The sequence below is a fragment of the Cetorhinus maximus genome, chromosome 1, assembly GCF_964194155.1.
Source record: "Cetorhinus maximus chromosome 1, sCetMax3.hap1.1, whole genome shotgun sequence".
Classification (NCBI taxonomy): Eukaryota; Metazoa; Chordata; class Chondrichthyes; order Lamniformes; family Cetorhinidae; genus Cetorhinus; species Cetorhinus maximus.
Genome location: NC_135879.1, coordinates 211310132 through 211325013, shown reverse-complemented (window position 1 = coordinate 211325013; position 14882 = coordinate 211310132).

The window sequence follows — 14882 nt, the reverse complement described above, 5'->3', positions numbered from 1 at the left end:
ACCCGGCCAGGTGGTCGAAATTTCAGTAGGAGAGCATTTCGGGAAAAGTGACCATAATTCAGTAAGTTTCAAGGTACTGGTGGATAAGGAAAACAGGAGTCCTCAGGTTAAGGTGCTTAATTGTGGGAAGGCTAATTATAACAATATTAGGCAAGAACTGAGGAATCTAGACTGGAGGCGAATGTTTGAGGGCAAATCAACAACTGACATGTGGGGGGCTTTCAAACATCAGTTGATAAGAATTCAGGACCGGCATGTTCCTGCTAGGATGAAGGATAAGCATGGCAAGTTTCAGGAACCTTGAATAACGAAGGATATTGTAAGATTAGTCAAAAAGAAAAGGGAAGCATTCGTAAGGGCTGGAAGGCTGGGAACAGATGAAGCCCGTGGAGAATGTAAAGAAAGTAGGAAGAAACTTAAGCAAGGAGTCAGGAGGGCTAAAAGGGGTCATGAAAAGTCACTGGCAACCAGGATTAAGGAAAATCCCAAGGCCTTTTATACATATGTAAAGGGCAAGAGGGTAGCCAGGGAAAGGGTAGGCCCACTCAGGGACAGAGGTGGGAATCTGTGTGTGGAGCCAGAAGAAATGGGAGAGATACTGAATGAATAATTCTCATCAGTATTCACCAAAGAGAAGGACTTAGCGGTCGATTTGTCTAGGGAAGAGTGTGTAGATAGCCTGGATCATGTTGAGATCAAAAAAGAGGAGGTGTTAGGCGTCTTGAAGAATATTAAGGTGGATAAGTCCCCAGGGCCAGATAGGATCTACCCCAGAGTACTGAGGGAGGCAAGGGAGGAGATTGCTGGGGCCTTGACAGAAATCTTTGTATCCTCACTGGCTACGGGTGAGGTCCCAGAGGACTGGAGAATGGCCAATGTTGTTCCATTGTTTAAGAAGGGTAGCAGGGATAATCCAGGAAATTACAAGCCGGTGAGCCTTACGTCAGTGGTAGGGAAATTATTGGAGAAGATTCTTCGTGACAGGAATTACTACCATTTGGAAGCAAATGGGCATATTAGTGAAAGGCAGCATGGTTTTGTGAAGGGGAGGTCGTGTCTCACTAACTTGATCGAGTTTTTCGAGGAAATGACAAAGATGATCGACAATGGAAGGGCAGTGGATGTTATCTACATGGATTTCAGTAAGGCCTTTGATAAGGTCCCTCTGGTACAGAAGGTAAAGCCGCACGGGATCAGAGGTGAGCTGGCAGGATGGATACAGAATTGGCTTGGTCATAGAAGACAGCGGGTAGCAGTGGAAGGGTGCTTTTCTCAATGGAGAGCTGTGACTAGTGGAGTTCCGCAGGGATCAGTGCTGGGACCTTTGCTGTTTGTAGTATACATAAATGATTTGGAAGGAAATGTAACTGGGCTAATTAGTAAGTTTGCAGACGACACCAAGGTTGGAGGAGTTGCAGATAATGAAGAGGATTGTTAAACGATACAACGGGATATAGATCGGTTGGAGACTTGGACGGAGAAATGGCAGATGGAGTTTAATCCGGACAAATGCGAGGTAATGCATTTTGGAAGGTCTAATACAGGCAGGAATTACACAGTAAATGGCAGAACCCTTAAGTGCATCGACGGACAGAGGGATCTGGGTGTACAGGTCCACAGGTCACTGAAAGTGGCAACGCAGGTGGATAAGGTAGTCAGGAAGGCATATGGCATGCTTGCCTTCATTGGCAGGGGTTTTGAGTATAAAAGTTGGTAAGTCATGCTGCAGCTGTATAGAACCTTGGTTAGGCCACACTTGGAATATTGCATGCAATTCTGGTCACCACATTACCAGAAGGATATGGAGGCGTTGGAGAGGGTACAGAGGAGGTTTACCAGGATGCTGGTACGAGGGAAGCAAATCAGCGGAGGCATTAGTGGAGTACAGGATGCTGCCTGGTCTGGAGGTTATTAGCTATGAGGAGAGGTTGGAGAAACTCGATTGTTCTCACTAGAGCAACGGAGATTGAGGGGCGACTTGATAGAAGTTTGCAAAATTATGAGTGGCATGGACAGAGTAGATAGAAGCTTTTTCCCAGGGTGGAAGAGTCAATTACTGGGGGACATAGATTTATGGTGAGAGGAGAAAACTATAAAGGTGATGTGCGGGGCAAGTTTTTTATGCAGAGGGTAGTGAGTGTCTGGAATTCGCTGCCAGAGGAGGTGGTGGAAGCAGGTACGATAGGGGTGTTTAAGAGGCAGCTTGACAAATACATGAATAGGATGGGAATAGAGGGATACGGACCCCGGAAGTGCAAAATGTTTTAGTTGACAGGCAATATGATCGGCGCAGGCTTGGAGGGCCGAAGGGCCTGTTCCTGTGCTGTACTTTTCTTTGTTCTTTGTTCTTTGTTCTAATGCTTTTATTCTGTCTGACAATCACCCATTCCCTTTCTGCCTATGAACTTTTTACCTGCAGTGTGACCACCTCACTGTACATGCTATCCATGTAGATCTTATCCTTGTGGATGATCCACAGTGACTCCAGGCACAGCTCCAGCTCCAAAACATGGATTTTGAGTAGCTGTAGCTGGAGACACTTCCTGCACACATGGTCGCCCTGGACACTGGAAGTGTCCCTGACTTCCCATGTCACACAGATGGAGCATTCCACTTGGCCGAGCTGCCCTGCTATGACTTACCCTAAAATTACTCCCTTCACTTTCACTTCTTCTTGTTTAGAGAATATTAAGGACAGAGGAAATGCTTACCAGGTCCTACTTACTAAGGCTGCCGCTCTTCTTACTGAGGAAAAGTAGAAAATGAAAGGATTCCTTCTTCCCATTTCACTGAACTCCTTCTCTCATCAAACTCCAACTGAAGCACTCTAATGCAACCCAAAACAGCACTCCAGTACAGTCAAAACCAACACTGAAAGATGGCTTTTATGCTGTCTGAATCTAGCTTCTGAAAACCTGTTTAAGCCAGTTAACTAATTAACTAGCTGCAGCTACAAGCAGAGCCTTTATAACCCGTTTTGAAGATGGACTAAAACTCACCCCCTTCTGAACCAAAGAGCAACTTTTAGTTAGTTGCTAAATTAAAGAAAGATTAGCATTTAGATGGAAATTAACCCTTAGAGTCACTCTCACCAAACTCCAAATGAAGCACTCTAACACAGCCCAATGCAGCACTCCAGATCAATCATATCAGTCCTGGGACATCGCTGCATGAGTTCCTCAGGGTATTGTCCTAGGCTTCACTGCCTCATCAATGAGCTTCCTTCCATCATAAAGTCAGAGTGGGGATGTTCGGTCATGACTACACAGTTTTCAGAACCATTCACAACTCATTAGATAATGAAGCATTCCATGCCTGATGCAGCAAGATCTGGACAACATTCAGGCTCGGGTTGATAAGTGGTGAGCAACATTCTCATTTTACAAATGTAAGGCAATGACCACCTCTAAGAAGAGAGAGTCTAAGGACTTCCTCTTGTCATTCAGCCCTGACTGAATCCCCCATCATCAACATCTGGGAGCTCATCATTGACCAGAAACTTAACTGGACCAGCCACATAAATACTGTGGTTACTAGAGCAGCTCAGGGACTGGGAATGCTGCAGCAAGTAACTCATCTTCTGACTTGAAGCCTATTCATCAACTACAAGGCACAAGTCAAGATTGTGATCGTATTCTCTCAGTGACAGCTGTGTGTACTCTCAGATGCACTGCAGCAACTCGCCAAAGCTCCTTCGACAGCACTTTCCAAACCCACAACCTCTAGAAAGACAAAGACAGCAGATACATGAAAACTCCACCATCTGCAAGTCACCCTCCAAATCACACAACCTCCTGGTTTGGAACCATATTGTCGTTCTTTCATTGTGGCTCGAACAAAATCCAGGAAGCCCAACAGAACATTGAGTGTCCCTACAAAACCTGGATTGCAGTGGTTGAAGAAGGTAGCTCACCACCACCATCTCAAGGGCAATTGCAGATGTACAATAAATGCTGGCCTTGCCAGTAATGCCCACATCCCATGAACAAATAAAAAGGAATCTCCGACCTTCTGAGATCTTTGCATTCCTCACATTTTGGCCTCTTGGGTGATCCCAATTTTAATCATTCCACCATTGACAATGGTGCCTTCAATTGCTGAGGACCTAATTTGTGGAATTCCCTCCCTAAACCTCTTAATCTTTCTAACTCTCTCTCTCCTCTCTTGACACTGCTTAAAACCTACCACTTTGACCAAGCTTTTGGTCATCTGTCCTAATTCCTCCTTATGTGGCTCGGTATCAAATTTTGTTTGTTAATAACACTCCTGCTGAAGCATCATAGAACATTTTACTACATTAAAGCTGCTATGTAAACTTAAACTGGTGTTTTCAGATCCTAACAATTCTGCTGTGCACATCTATCATATTCGGCTTCTAAATAGAAATCCAACAACACAGGGATTTCAACTAAAACAGGAGCCAGAAAAATAGAATTTAAGCATGAGTACAATGTATAAACACAGTGTGTATTTTATAGTGGAAATCACAAGAACATGGTAAGCTGCACTCAGCATACATATGCAGTGAAGTCATTTGGCACTTGGGGCTCATGGTGGTCAGAATGCAGACGTCTCAAGTTACAATCACTTAGTTCACTACTGTTCTTTTCCCTTCTATTAAGAACAGTATTGAGGGCTCAATGACTGTCCTCCTGTTTGCATAAGATGTCTGTGACATCTTTTGATTATCTGCTCCTATCACTGCTTGCTTATCTCCACAATCACCACACCCTCAACTTCTCTCTCCACCCCCACCCCCCACCCCCCACCTTAAACCAGCTTATATTTCACCTTTCTCCTAACTATGCTTCAGTTCTGCCGAAGGGTCATGAAGACCCGAAACGTTAACTGATTTCTTCTCCACCGATGCTGTCAGACCTGCTGAGTTTTTCCAGGCAATTCTGTTTTATGATAGATTTTCCTTTGTTCTACTCCAAAGTAGCAGCCCAAAAAGCTAGCAAAAAACAAGGGTGAAATGTACATGAATAACTTTACAGTTCTGTGGCCAAATGGCACTAGAGCCAAACTCCCCCCTCCAAATTTTATGGCAACTACCCCGACTGCACTTGAAGGGGGTGTTGAAATGAATGCAAATGAATGTTTCTGCAAAACTTTCCTCTAACGTTTCCAGCACAGATCAGGAACCAACTGTCCCTATAAAAACCTGGCTTTATTGTTCCTGAGCCCAACACATCTATCTTAAAGGGATAGGCTGCTGCTGTGTAAAAGAGAGATGGTCAAAGCTTTGGAAAGCAAACAGTGAATTCTAGATACATCAAAAGTGCACCAATTGCAACTACATGCTACAATCTCTTTCTTTCTTCCAGACCAGCATAAGAATCTGTTATGCGTAGCATCTTCCATCTTGGGCTTCTTCTTGCATCAGTTTCAAACAATACCTGTGTTTGCAAAAAGCATAGTGGACACTTATAATTCCCATAATTAAAGTCCAGTTCCCTATTTCTACAGGAAAGTATCCTTCCCCCCATCCCCCCACCCCATCAGGAATGATGCCTCATGATAGAGCATGGCACCATTGCTAATTTAATAAAAACTGTTTTGTAACTATAGCTGGTAAAATCTGTGTGAAGTGCTTTGTTGAGTCACCCATCTATCTTCCTATTTTGTCTTGATGCTGCCAAAAAATTTCTACACTTAAACTTTCCATAACTTTTCAGTCCACAAATTCTATTTTATATAATAATGGCTATAATGAACGCTGATGGGTGAGTAACAAAGCTGTGAACTTAAATCAAAAAATGTCAAAACTGTGTATTATAATAACTGAACTTTGCAAGCATAATGGCAGTGTTATGACTTCAGTTCTTGCTGTCTGACTGCAGTCAGTATGTGTGCTGAACTCTTGGGGTCTGTGGGATGCTCATTGGAACATTCAGCCCAAATTGTCTCCAGGCAGCACAAGAGACAAAATTCTTCCTAACCTGTCCCATTCTGCACCTGTTTTTTTTTCCCTGGGAGCAGCAGAAAGGAAGAAGGGATGCAAAGACATTGGAGTAATAATTCCAACCCTGTGGTGATGATGAAATTCTAACAGAGCTGTAGCTGAGGGCAGGGTTTGTAGACAGGAAAATCTCAGCTGAGGGCAGGAATGTTTCTTCTTCCAACCCCACTTATGCTTCAGCAGTAGTTTAGGGGCATGTCAGGGGGCGTTCCAAGGTTACCCCAAGGAATCACACCAGAAAGACCATTGATAGACCTAGAGTTACCTTCATCCGGTGAGAGCAGGCATGAATGCCATTCTGGGCTGCAAATGGGGCCCTCTGGCAGCTTGCTTTGAAGTCCTCTGGCCTATTTCTATGGGCGCTGATGAAGAGGTACAGCAGTAGGAAATGGGACACTTTTTTTTAAAGAGATTTATCAACCTTTCCATCTTTGGCGCAACAAGGTAGCCATATTACTATTGGTGCCACATTGGCATTCCAGTGGCCAATGTGAGGTGGGCACCTCTGTTGTGTTGCTACAGGCACAGGCATACTATTTAAATGACGTCATCCTCAAATCAAGGGACAGTGGCCATCGATGATGATGACCATTTAAACGGCTTGGTCCCTAGGATTTAAAAATGGGATCAACACCAGGTAGCTGGAAAAGTATCAGGGATGTGTGGGACGAAAATACCAGGGATTTCTCCCCCATTAATCATAGTGCCTTCCAATTCCTGCTACCCTCAATATGTCCTGTTCCTAAAGCTGATATTTTCATGTAAACAAGATTAAAATCATCTTCTGATGACATTGGCAGCACCCATTCCTGAATTTGGTTTATTTTCCCCAGGGAATTCATGGATAGGCCTCCTTCTATAAAAGTACAGGCAAAGGAAAGGGAGGTTATATTTCAGAGGTCATTATTTGCATTGAAGCAGGAAGTAAGATACAAGCAAGAGAGCTAATGGTTTTTAAGCTGGTTACACTGGCACTGTTATTGAATACAAATCCAATTATAGTTCAATTGGACCCTTGAGATGTGTTGCTTTGGGTGCTGGAGAGTACTGACTGACTCTGTCTCTGACACCTCAATAGTTGGGCCCACAATAGAGACATGAAAGATTTACGCTGCAGAAGGAGACATTCGGTCAATGTGTCTGCGTGGTTCGTAGGCCTGTAAGTTAAGGCATGTGAAGTGCATATCCAAATGGTTTTTAAATATGATGAGGGTTTCTGCCTCTGCAACCTTTCAGGCATTGAATTCCTGACCCCAACCCTCTGGGTGAAAAATTACTCCTCAACTCCCCAATCTTTCCACCAATTACACAGTATAATATTTCTCCCTCATTATATTCATCCTATCTGATATTTAACACTCTTCTTCCTTAACTACAATGTCTGTTTTGTCCCTCTCTTCTGTGAAATCAGGTGGAAAGTATTTATTAAGAATAATCTTGTGCCATTTTTTGGTCTCTATTAGGCCCTACTCATTCCTTGGTTATTTTCTTGCTCTTCATGTGTTTGTAAAATATGTATGTGTTTTTCTTGATTATACTTGCCAACATTTTTTCATGCCCTCTCTTTGCTTTCCTAATTTCTTTTCAATTTTGCCTCTTTACTCCTTGAGGCTTTCTGTATTATTGAGCTGATGGCAGGCAACATATGCGTTGTTTCTTCATCTTATTCTATTCTGTATGCTCTTTGACGTCCAAAAGCATCTAGGTTTGTGAGTCCCACCCTTTTTCTTTGTGGTGACATAATTGTTTTGAATCCTCTTTGAATGCCTCCCATTGGTCTGACACTGACTCAAGTAGCTGTTTCCAGTTTACTTTTGCCAAATCACAGTTTAGCTTATTAAAATTGGTTTAAAACTTTTACTCTTGGTCTATCTTTATTCTTTTCCATAGCTACAATAGATTGAACTGAATTATGACTGCTAATGTATTTAATGATAAGGCTGAAGCACTTGCAACAATCTTCAGCTGGAAGTGCCGAGTGGATGATCCATCTCGGCCTCCTCCAGAGGTCCCCAACATCATAGGTGCCAGTTTTTGGCCAATTCAATTCACTCCACGTGATATCAAGAAACTGCTAAAGGCACTGGATACTGAAAAGGCTATGGACCCTGAAAAGATGTGGGGAATAGTACTGAAGACTTGTGCTCCAGAACTAGACTTGCCCCTAGCCAAGCTGTTCCAGTACAGCTACAACACTGGCATCTACCTGGCAATGTGGAAAGTTGCCCAGTAAGTCCTGTACACAAAAATAAGGGCAAATCCAAACAGGTCAATTGCCAGACTATCAGTCTACTCTCAATCATCAGTATAGTGATGGAAGGTGTCATCAACAGTGCTATCAAGCGGCACTTGCTTAGCAATAACCTGCTCACTGATGCTCAGTTTGGGTTCCACCAGGGTCACTCAGCTCATTACAGCCTCTATTCAAACAAGGATAAAAGAGCTAAACACGAGAGGTGAGGTGAGAGTGACTGCCCTTGACATCAAGGCCGCATTTGGACGAGTGTGACATCAAGGAGCCCTAGCAAAACTGGAGTCAATGGGAATCAGGGGGAAAACTCTTCTGGTTGGAGTCGTACCTTGCACAAAGGAAGATGGTTATGGTTGTTGGAGGTCAATCATCTCAGTTCCAGGACATCACTGCAGAAGTTCCTCAGGGTAGTGTCCTTGGCCCAGTCATCTTCAGCTGCTTCATCAATGACCTTCCTTCCATCATAAGTGGGGATGTTTGCTGATGATTGCACAATATTCAGCATCATTGGCAGCTCCTCAGATACTGAAGCAGTTCCTGTCCAAATGCAGCAAGACCTGGAAAATACCCAGGCTTGGGCCGACCAGTGTCAATTAAGGTTCACGCAACACAAGTTCCAGGCAATGACCACCTCTAACAAGAGAGAATTTAATCATCACGCCTTGACATTCAATGGCATTACCATCACTGAGTTTCACACTATCAACATCCTGGGGTTACCATTGACCAGAAACTGAAGTGGACTAATCTTATAAATACTGTGGCTACAAGAGCAGGTCAGAGGCTGGGAATCCTGTGGTGGGTAACTCAGTTCCTGACTCCCCAAAGCCTGTTCACCATCTACAAGGCACAGGTCAGGAGTGTGATGGAATACTCCCCACTTGCCTGGGTGAGTGCAGCTCCAACAACACTCAAGAAGGTTGATACCATCCAGGACAAAGCAGCCCACTTGATTGGCACCGCACCACAAACATTCACTTCCACGACCACTGATCCACAGTAGCAGCAGTGTGTACCATCTACGAGATGCACTGCAGGAATTCACCAAGGCTTCTTAGACAGGACCTTACAAACCCATGACCATTACCATCTAGAAGGACAAGGGCAGCAGACACATGGGAACACCACCACCTGGAAGTTCCCCTCCAAGTCACTCACCATCCTGACTTGGAAATATATCGCTGTTCCTTCACTGTTGCTGGGTCAAAATCCTGGAACTCCCTCCCTAACAGCACTGTGGGTGTACCTACACCACATAGGCTGCAGTGGTTCAAGAAGGTGGCTCACCACCACTTTCTCAAGAGCAACTAGGGATGGGCAATAAATGCTGACCCTGTCAGCGAAGCCCACATCCCATGAATGAATATAAAAAAATTGGCTTGCAACATTTTGTAGAAAGCTTGTTTTGATGACAAGGGGTGCTAACACCACAGGTGGAGGAATGTACCTTGTAAGAATTTATTCAGAGGAAGTGTGTTTGAAAGTAAAGGCTATTCAGGGAGACTGTGCAGGAATAAAGTGATATACTGCAGTTGAATTGGAGCCATGGTGCATGGTGGGCTCGACATTGTCTGTCAAGGCTTTGAATTGCTTTGCTTCTGGGGGGAGTTGTGGGTGGGTAGTACTTCTTGGAGTCCTTATGTGACATCTGCAGCAAAAAGCCAGTCTACAGTCCACAGGCGCATTCATCAAATCATACCATATATTGGCAGATTTGTGGAATTCACCACTTCTTCCACTGACCCAGTGGTAAGCAGACACACACCTTAGGCTTCTTCCAAATGGCCCCTTTTCAAAATTCCATGGAGCACATGCAGAAATTTTTGCTTCACTGCAGAGGAATGTTAGAATTGTAAACAGGAAGGACTCCTCCTTTGTCATCTGCTAGCTGGCGTGAAACTATCCGAATCAGATTATACATGCGAATGCCAGATTCGTACAAAGCTTTATTCTCAGCCAGTTGATAACCCCTCCTTGTCTGTAGACACCTAAAGAATGCTTGCTGCTTGGAGCATTCCATGGCAGTGGCACATTACTCTCCTGCATCATTCTCAAACAACCACACAATGATGTGCAGCCTTCCATCTGATCTACTGTGAAGAACACAATAGGTATTCAGAACCTCTTATTTCAATGCCTGATCAAGTCAAGGGGACTCCTGTTCTACCGACCAGAAAAGGTGTCCATTGTAATACATTGCACAGCCCAGCCATTGATGGAGGCATGGTTTAAAAACAAGAACACAGAAACAAAAGAATTAGGAGCTGAAAAAGGCTATTTGCGCCTCCCCACAAGCCTGCCCTGCACACAATAAGATCATGGCTCATCTGATTGTAGTTTCAACTCCACTTTCCACCCTCCCCCCAACCCCCCCACCCCCCATATCCCTTGACTCCCTTGTCAATCAAAAATCTGTCTAACTCAGCCTTTAATATATTCAATGACCCAGGCTCCACTGCTCTCTGGGGAAGAGAATTCTACAGACTAATGATCCTCTGAGAGAGAAAAAACATCCTCAGCTCAGCCTTAAAAGGGAGATCCCTAATTTTAAAATTGTGTCCCCCTAGTTGTAGACTCCCCTACAAGTGGAAACATCCTCTCAACATCCAGCCTGTCAAGTCTTATATGTGTTAATAATATCATCTCTCAATCTTCTAAACTCTAATGGGCATTGGGCCAACCTGCTCAACCTTTCTTCATAAAATCAAGAATCAATCAAGTGAACCTTCTCTGAACTGTTCTAATGCAATTATATCTTTCTTAAATAAGGAGATCAAAACTGTACATAACACCCCAGTTGTGGTCTAATAAAGACCCAGTACAGCTGCAGCAACACTTCCCTACTTATATACTCCATTCCCCTTGCAATAAAACACAACACTCCATTTGCCTTCCTAATCACTTGCTGTACTTCTAACTTCTTGTGATTCATGTACCAGGACAGCCAGACCCCTCTGTACCATCGAGTGCTGCAATCTCTCTCCATTCAAATAACATACTGCTTTTCTCTTCTTCCTGCCAAAGTAGACAAGCTTACGAGCTCTGAAGAAGGGTCATACACACCAGACTCGAAACATTAACTCTTATTTCTCCCTCCACAGATGCTGTCAGACCTGCTGAGTTTTTCCAGCATTTTCTGTTTTTATTCTGGACAAGTTAACATTTTCCCCACATTATACTTCATTCGCCAAATTTTTGCCGGGTCACTTGACCTACCTAAGTCCCTTTGTAGGCTCTTTATATCCTCTTGACAACTTACTTTCCTACCTATCTTTGCACCATCAGCAAATTTACCTACCATATATTTGGTCCTTTCATCTAAGTCATTGATATAGATTGTAAAAAGTTGAGGTCCCAGCACTGATCCCTGTGTTACTCCACTAGTTACAGCTTCCCAACCCGAAAATGACCCATTTATCCTTACTAGCTCCTTCCTGTTAGCTAACCAATTCTCTATCCATGCTAATACGTTACCCTCTACACCATGACCTCTTATTTTATATGGTAACCTTTGATGTGGCACTTTATTACGTGCCTTTTGGAAATCCAAGTACAACACATCTACAGGTTCCCCTTTATCCAACTTGCCTGTAACTTCCTCAAAGAGCTCCAATAAATTAGTCAAACATGTTTTTTCTTTCACCTAACCCTGTTGACTATACCTGACCATATTGTGATTTTCTAAATGTCCTACTATTACCTCCTTAAAAATGGATTCGAGCCATTTTCCGATGACAGGCTTTAGGCTAACTGGCCTGTTGTTTCCTGTTTTCCATCTCCCTCCTTTCATGAATAGAGGTGTTACATTAGAGATTTTCCAATCTGCATCACTGGCTCGGTCAGCATTTATTCCCTATCACTAATTGTCCTTGTTCAGATGGCATTTAAGTGTCAACCACATTCTGGAGTCACATGTAGGCCAGACCAGGTAAGGACAAAAGATTTCCTTCCCCTAAAGGATATTAGTGAACTAGGTGGGTTTTTTACAACAAACAGCAATGGTTTGATGGTCATCATCAGGCTTTTAATTCCAGATTTTTATTGAATTCAAATTTCACCATCTGCTGTGGTAGGATTCAAATCCTGGTTCCCAGAGCTTTACCAGGGTCTTATGGAATATTTGTTCAGTGACAATACCACCATGCCACCACCTCCCCACATGAAATTAAATGTGCCTGAACTTAATTGATTAATCTCTACGTGCTTTCACTTTGTATCACTTTGCTGTATTACTGTCTGCTGCAACTGCCTTCATCGATTGCCCAGGTCAACATTTCCCCAGTCACGGTCATTTCAAGGGCCCCTTGAATCATCACAAGGCCATTGCTCCAAAGACTAACTTCACTTTCAGGCCACCTCCAGGTCAAATCCAAGCCAATTGCCCAGGATTATTATGTGGTGACACATTTTTCATTTTGGATGTCAGTGAAATCAATAATTGGCCCTGAATTTCCCCTGACTTCCTGCTGCTCAGCAGAACTTTGCCAGAAGCGTGTCAGAAACCTCATTTATGCAAAGCATTACTGGTGCAGGGGCAGAGAGTCCAAAGATTTTTGCACATGATGACCTGCAAAATTGCTTCTAGCATAATTCAATTAAGTGAAGAAAAAAGTTATAATGCTCTGTTCAGTGGTTTGCCATAGTAACAATATGGGTGACCACATTGGGAAAGTGTGCATGGGTCTGATGACCTTTTCTCATCATAAGTGCACGACATGTGATAAATTAACAGGACCTTGCTGGTTTCCACAGTGCCTGCATTGAAGGAAAGAGCACCTTCATTGAACCACAGGGATGACACCCTGGAGAAGAACAGCATTTCCTTCACCCTTCAATGGGCATTTGCTCATCAGAGACTCTCTCAAATCTGGCACATGCCCAGAACAGTCAATTCAAATTACGGATACTGCTCATTACTTCCCCGTGTATCTTTAGTGCATTGTACCAGTTCTACACACGTGGTCAAAGGTCTAATTAATACCAGAGCTATAACTTTTCCCCCAATTTTAATGAACCACTCTTAAAACTTAGTTGCTATTGTCAGAATGTGAGAGCAGGGTGGTGCCCGCTTGAGAGTTAGGAAACCTGTCAGCAAGACTGTGGGAGATATGATTGTTGCATATGATTCCGTCCTTTCTGACACACACACAAACACATGTCACAGCAGGTGTCATGGGAGAGCAATCAAGTGTGGAAGTAGCTATCAATAGTTTCTTTTTTTTAGGGTATGCTGACCTCTAAATTCTCACCTCCAAGTCTGTGACAAGTTGCTGAAAGGTTAGTAAGTTGGTTGTCCCTCTAATATTAACTGCCATTCCTCACAGTGAGGTGCCAATCATGTGGATTTGAACAATATCTCCCTGCTCAGTGACTTCTACCATCAAGAAGGAACAAGAACAGCAATGTTGTGGGATCATCATCACACATAAGTTTCCCTCCATGTCACACACCATCCTGACTTTGACATATATTGTCTATGGCTCTATACAATGGAAGCATAACTTCCAATGCCTTTAAAGGAGAAAGGGAGAAAATTGGGATTAAAAAATACATCACCAACAGAGGCATGAAGAAGCTTTAGTGTTGCATTTAATCCTGCTGCATCTCACATAAGAACATTTAGTATTTGGCAGAACAAAATATTAGACAACTTTTCATTTTTAATGTTCAAAATATGTTTAGCCATCTGTTTTAAGGGTTTTTTGGAAGCAGTTTTGAAAAATCTGTTTTTAATCAGTAACTTTTGACTAAGAAATTAGTTTATTTGAAAATCATCAGTCTGCCAGTGTGTTGCTATGTCTGTGAATGAGCAAGCTTCTTCTGCAACAAGTTTAAGTGCCTTGGGACAGTTTCTGACATTTAAAGCTATATGAATGCAAGTTGTTGTTGAGTGAATTAGGTGAAAGCCAAAAAATTTGGTGACTGCCTTCCAGGTGACATTTGACAATTGATTTAAGGGACCTAGTTAATAATACCCTGTCAAAGTGGTTTTCAGACTGTGCATGCAAGTAAGTGCTATTCAAAAGATGTCTGCACGTACTGTAATATCCTTACTGAAAATAGAAAATGCTGTAAATACTCAGCAGGTCAGGCAGCATCTGTGGACAGAGAGAGAGAAACAGAGTTAACATTTCTGCTCAGGTTACAGTTCTGGTCAGAACACTAATTTTGATGAAAGCTCTGAGTTCTAATAAAAGGTCATTGACCTGAAACATTGCATCAGATTATATGCTTTCCCACTGGCGGGTTTGAAGTCAGTGGGAGTGGTGTGGGACTGGAGGGGTGGGGGGGTGGGGGGCACCTAAAATCTAGAGAGCCTGCTGCCTACCCACTCAGCCCTATCTCCACCGAAACTTTACCAGAGGCAGGAGTGGTGTCAGGAGGCCCTTCATCTGTGAGCCAATTGGGGTGCCTTAAGTGGGCAATTAATGCCCCCAGCAGGCTGTTTTTTTTTCCCAAAATTTAAAGGGCAGGGGGTTTAAATAGCTTGACTACCTGACAGTTCCACAAACCTTATTCACCTTTTATGCACATTCACGTCTACTCCTAAATATCGTAAGTCACTCACTGCAGGAATTGGACCTCGGTCCAGCGAAAATTGGGACTGTTTGAACTGAGTGCTAAATTCAGGTTGCTGAGTTCGGGTTTCCCACATATGTGAATCACATC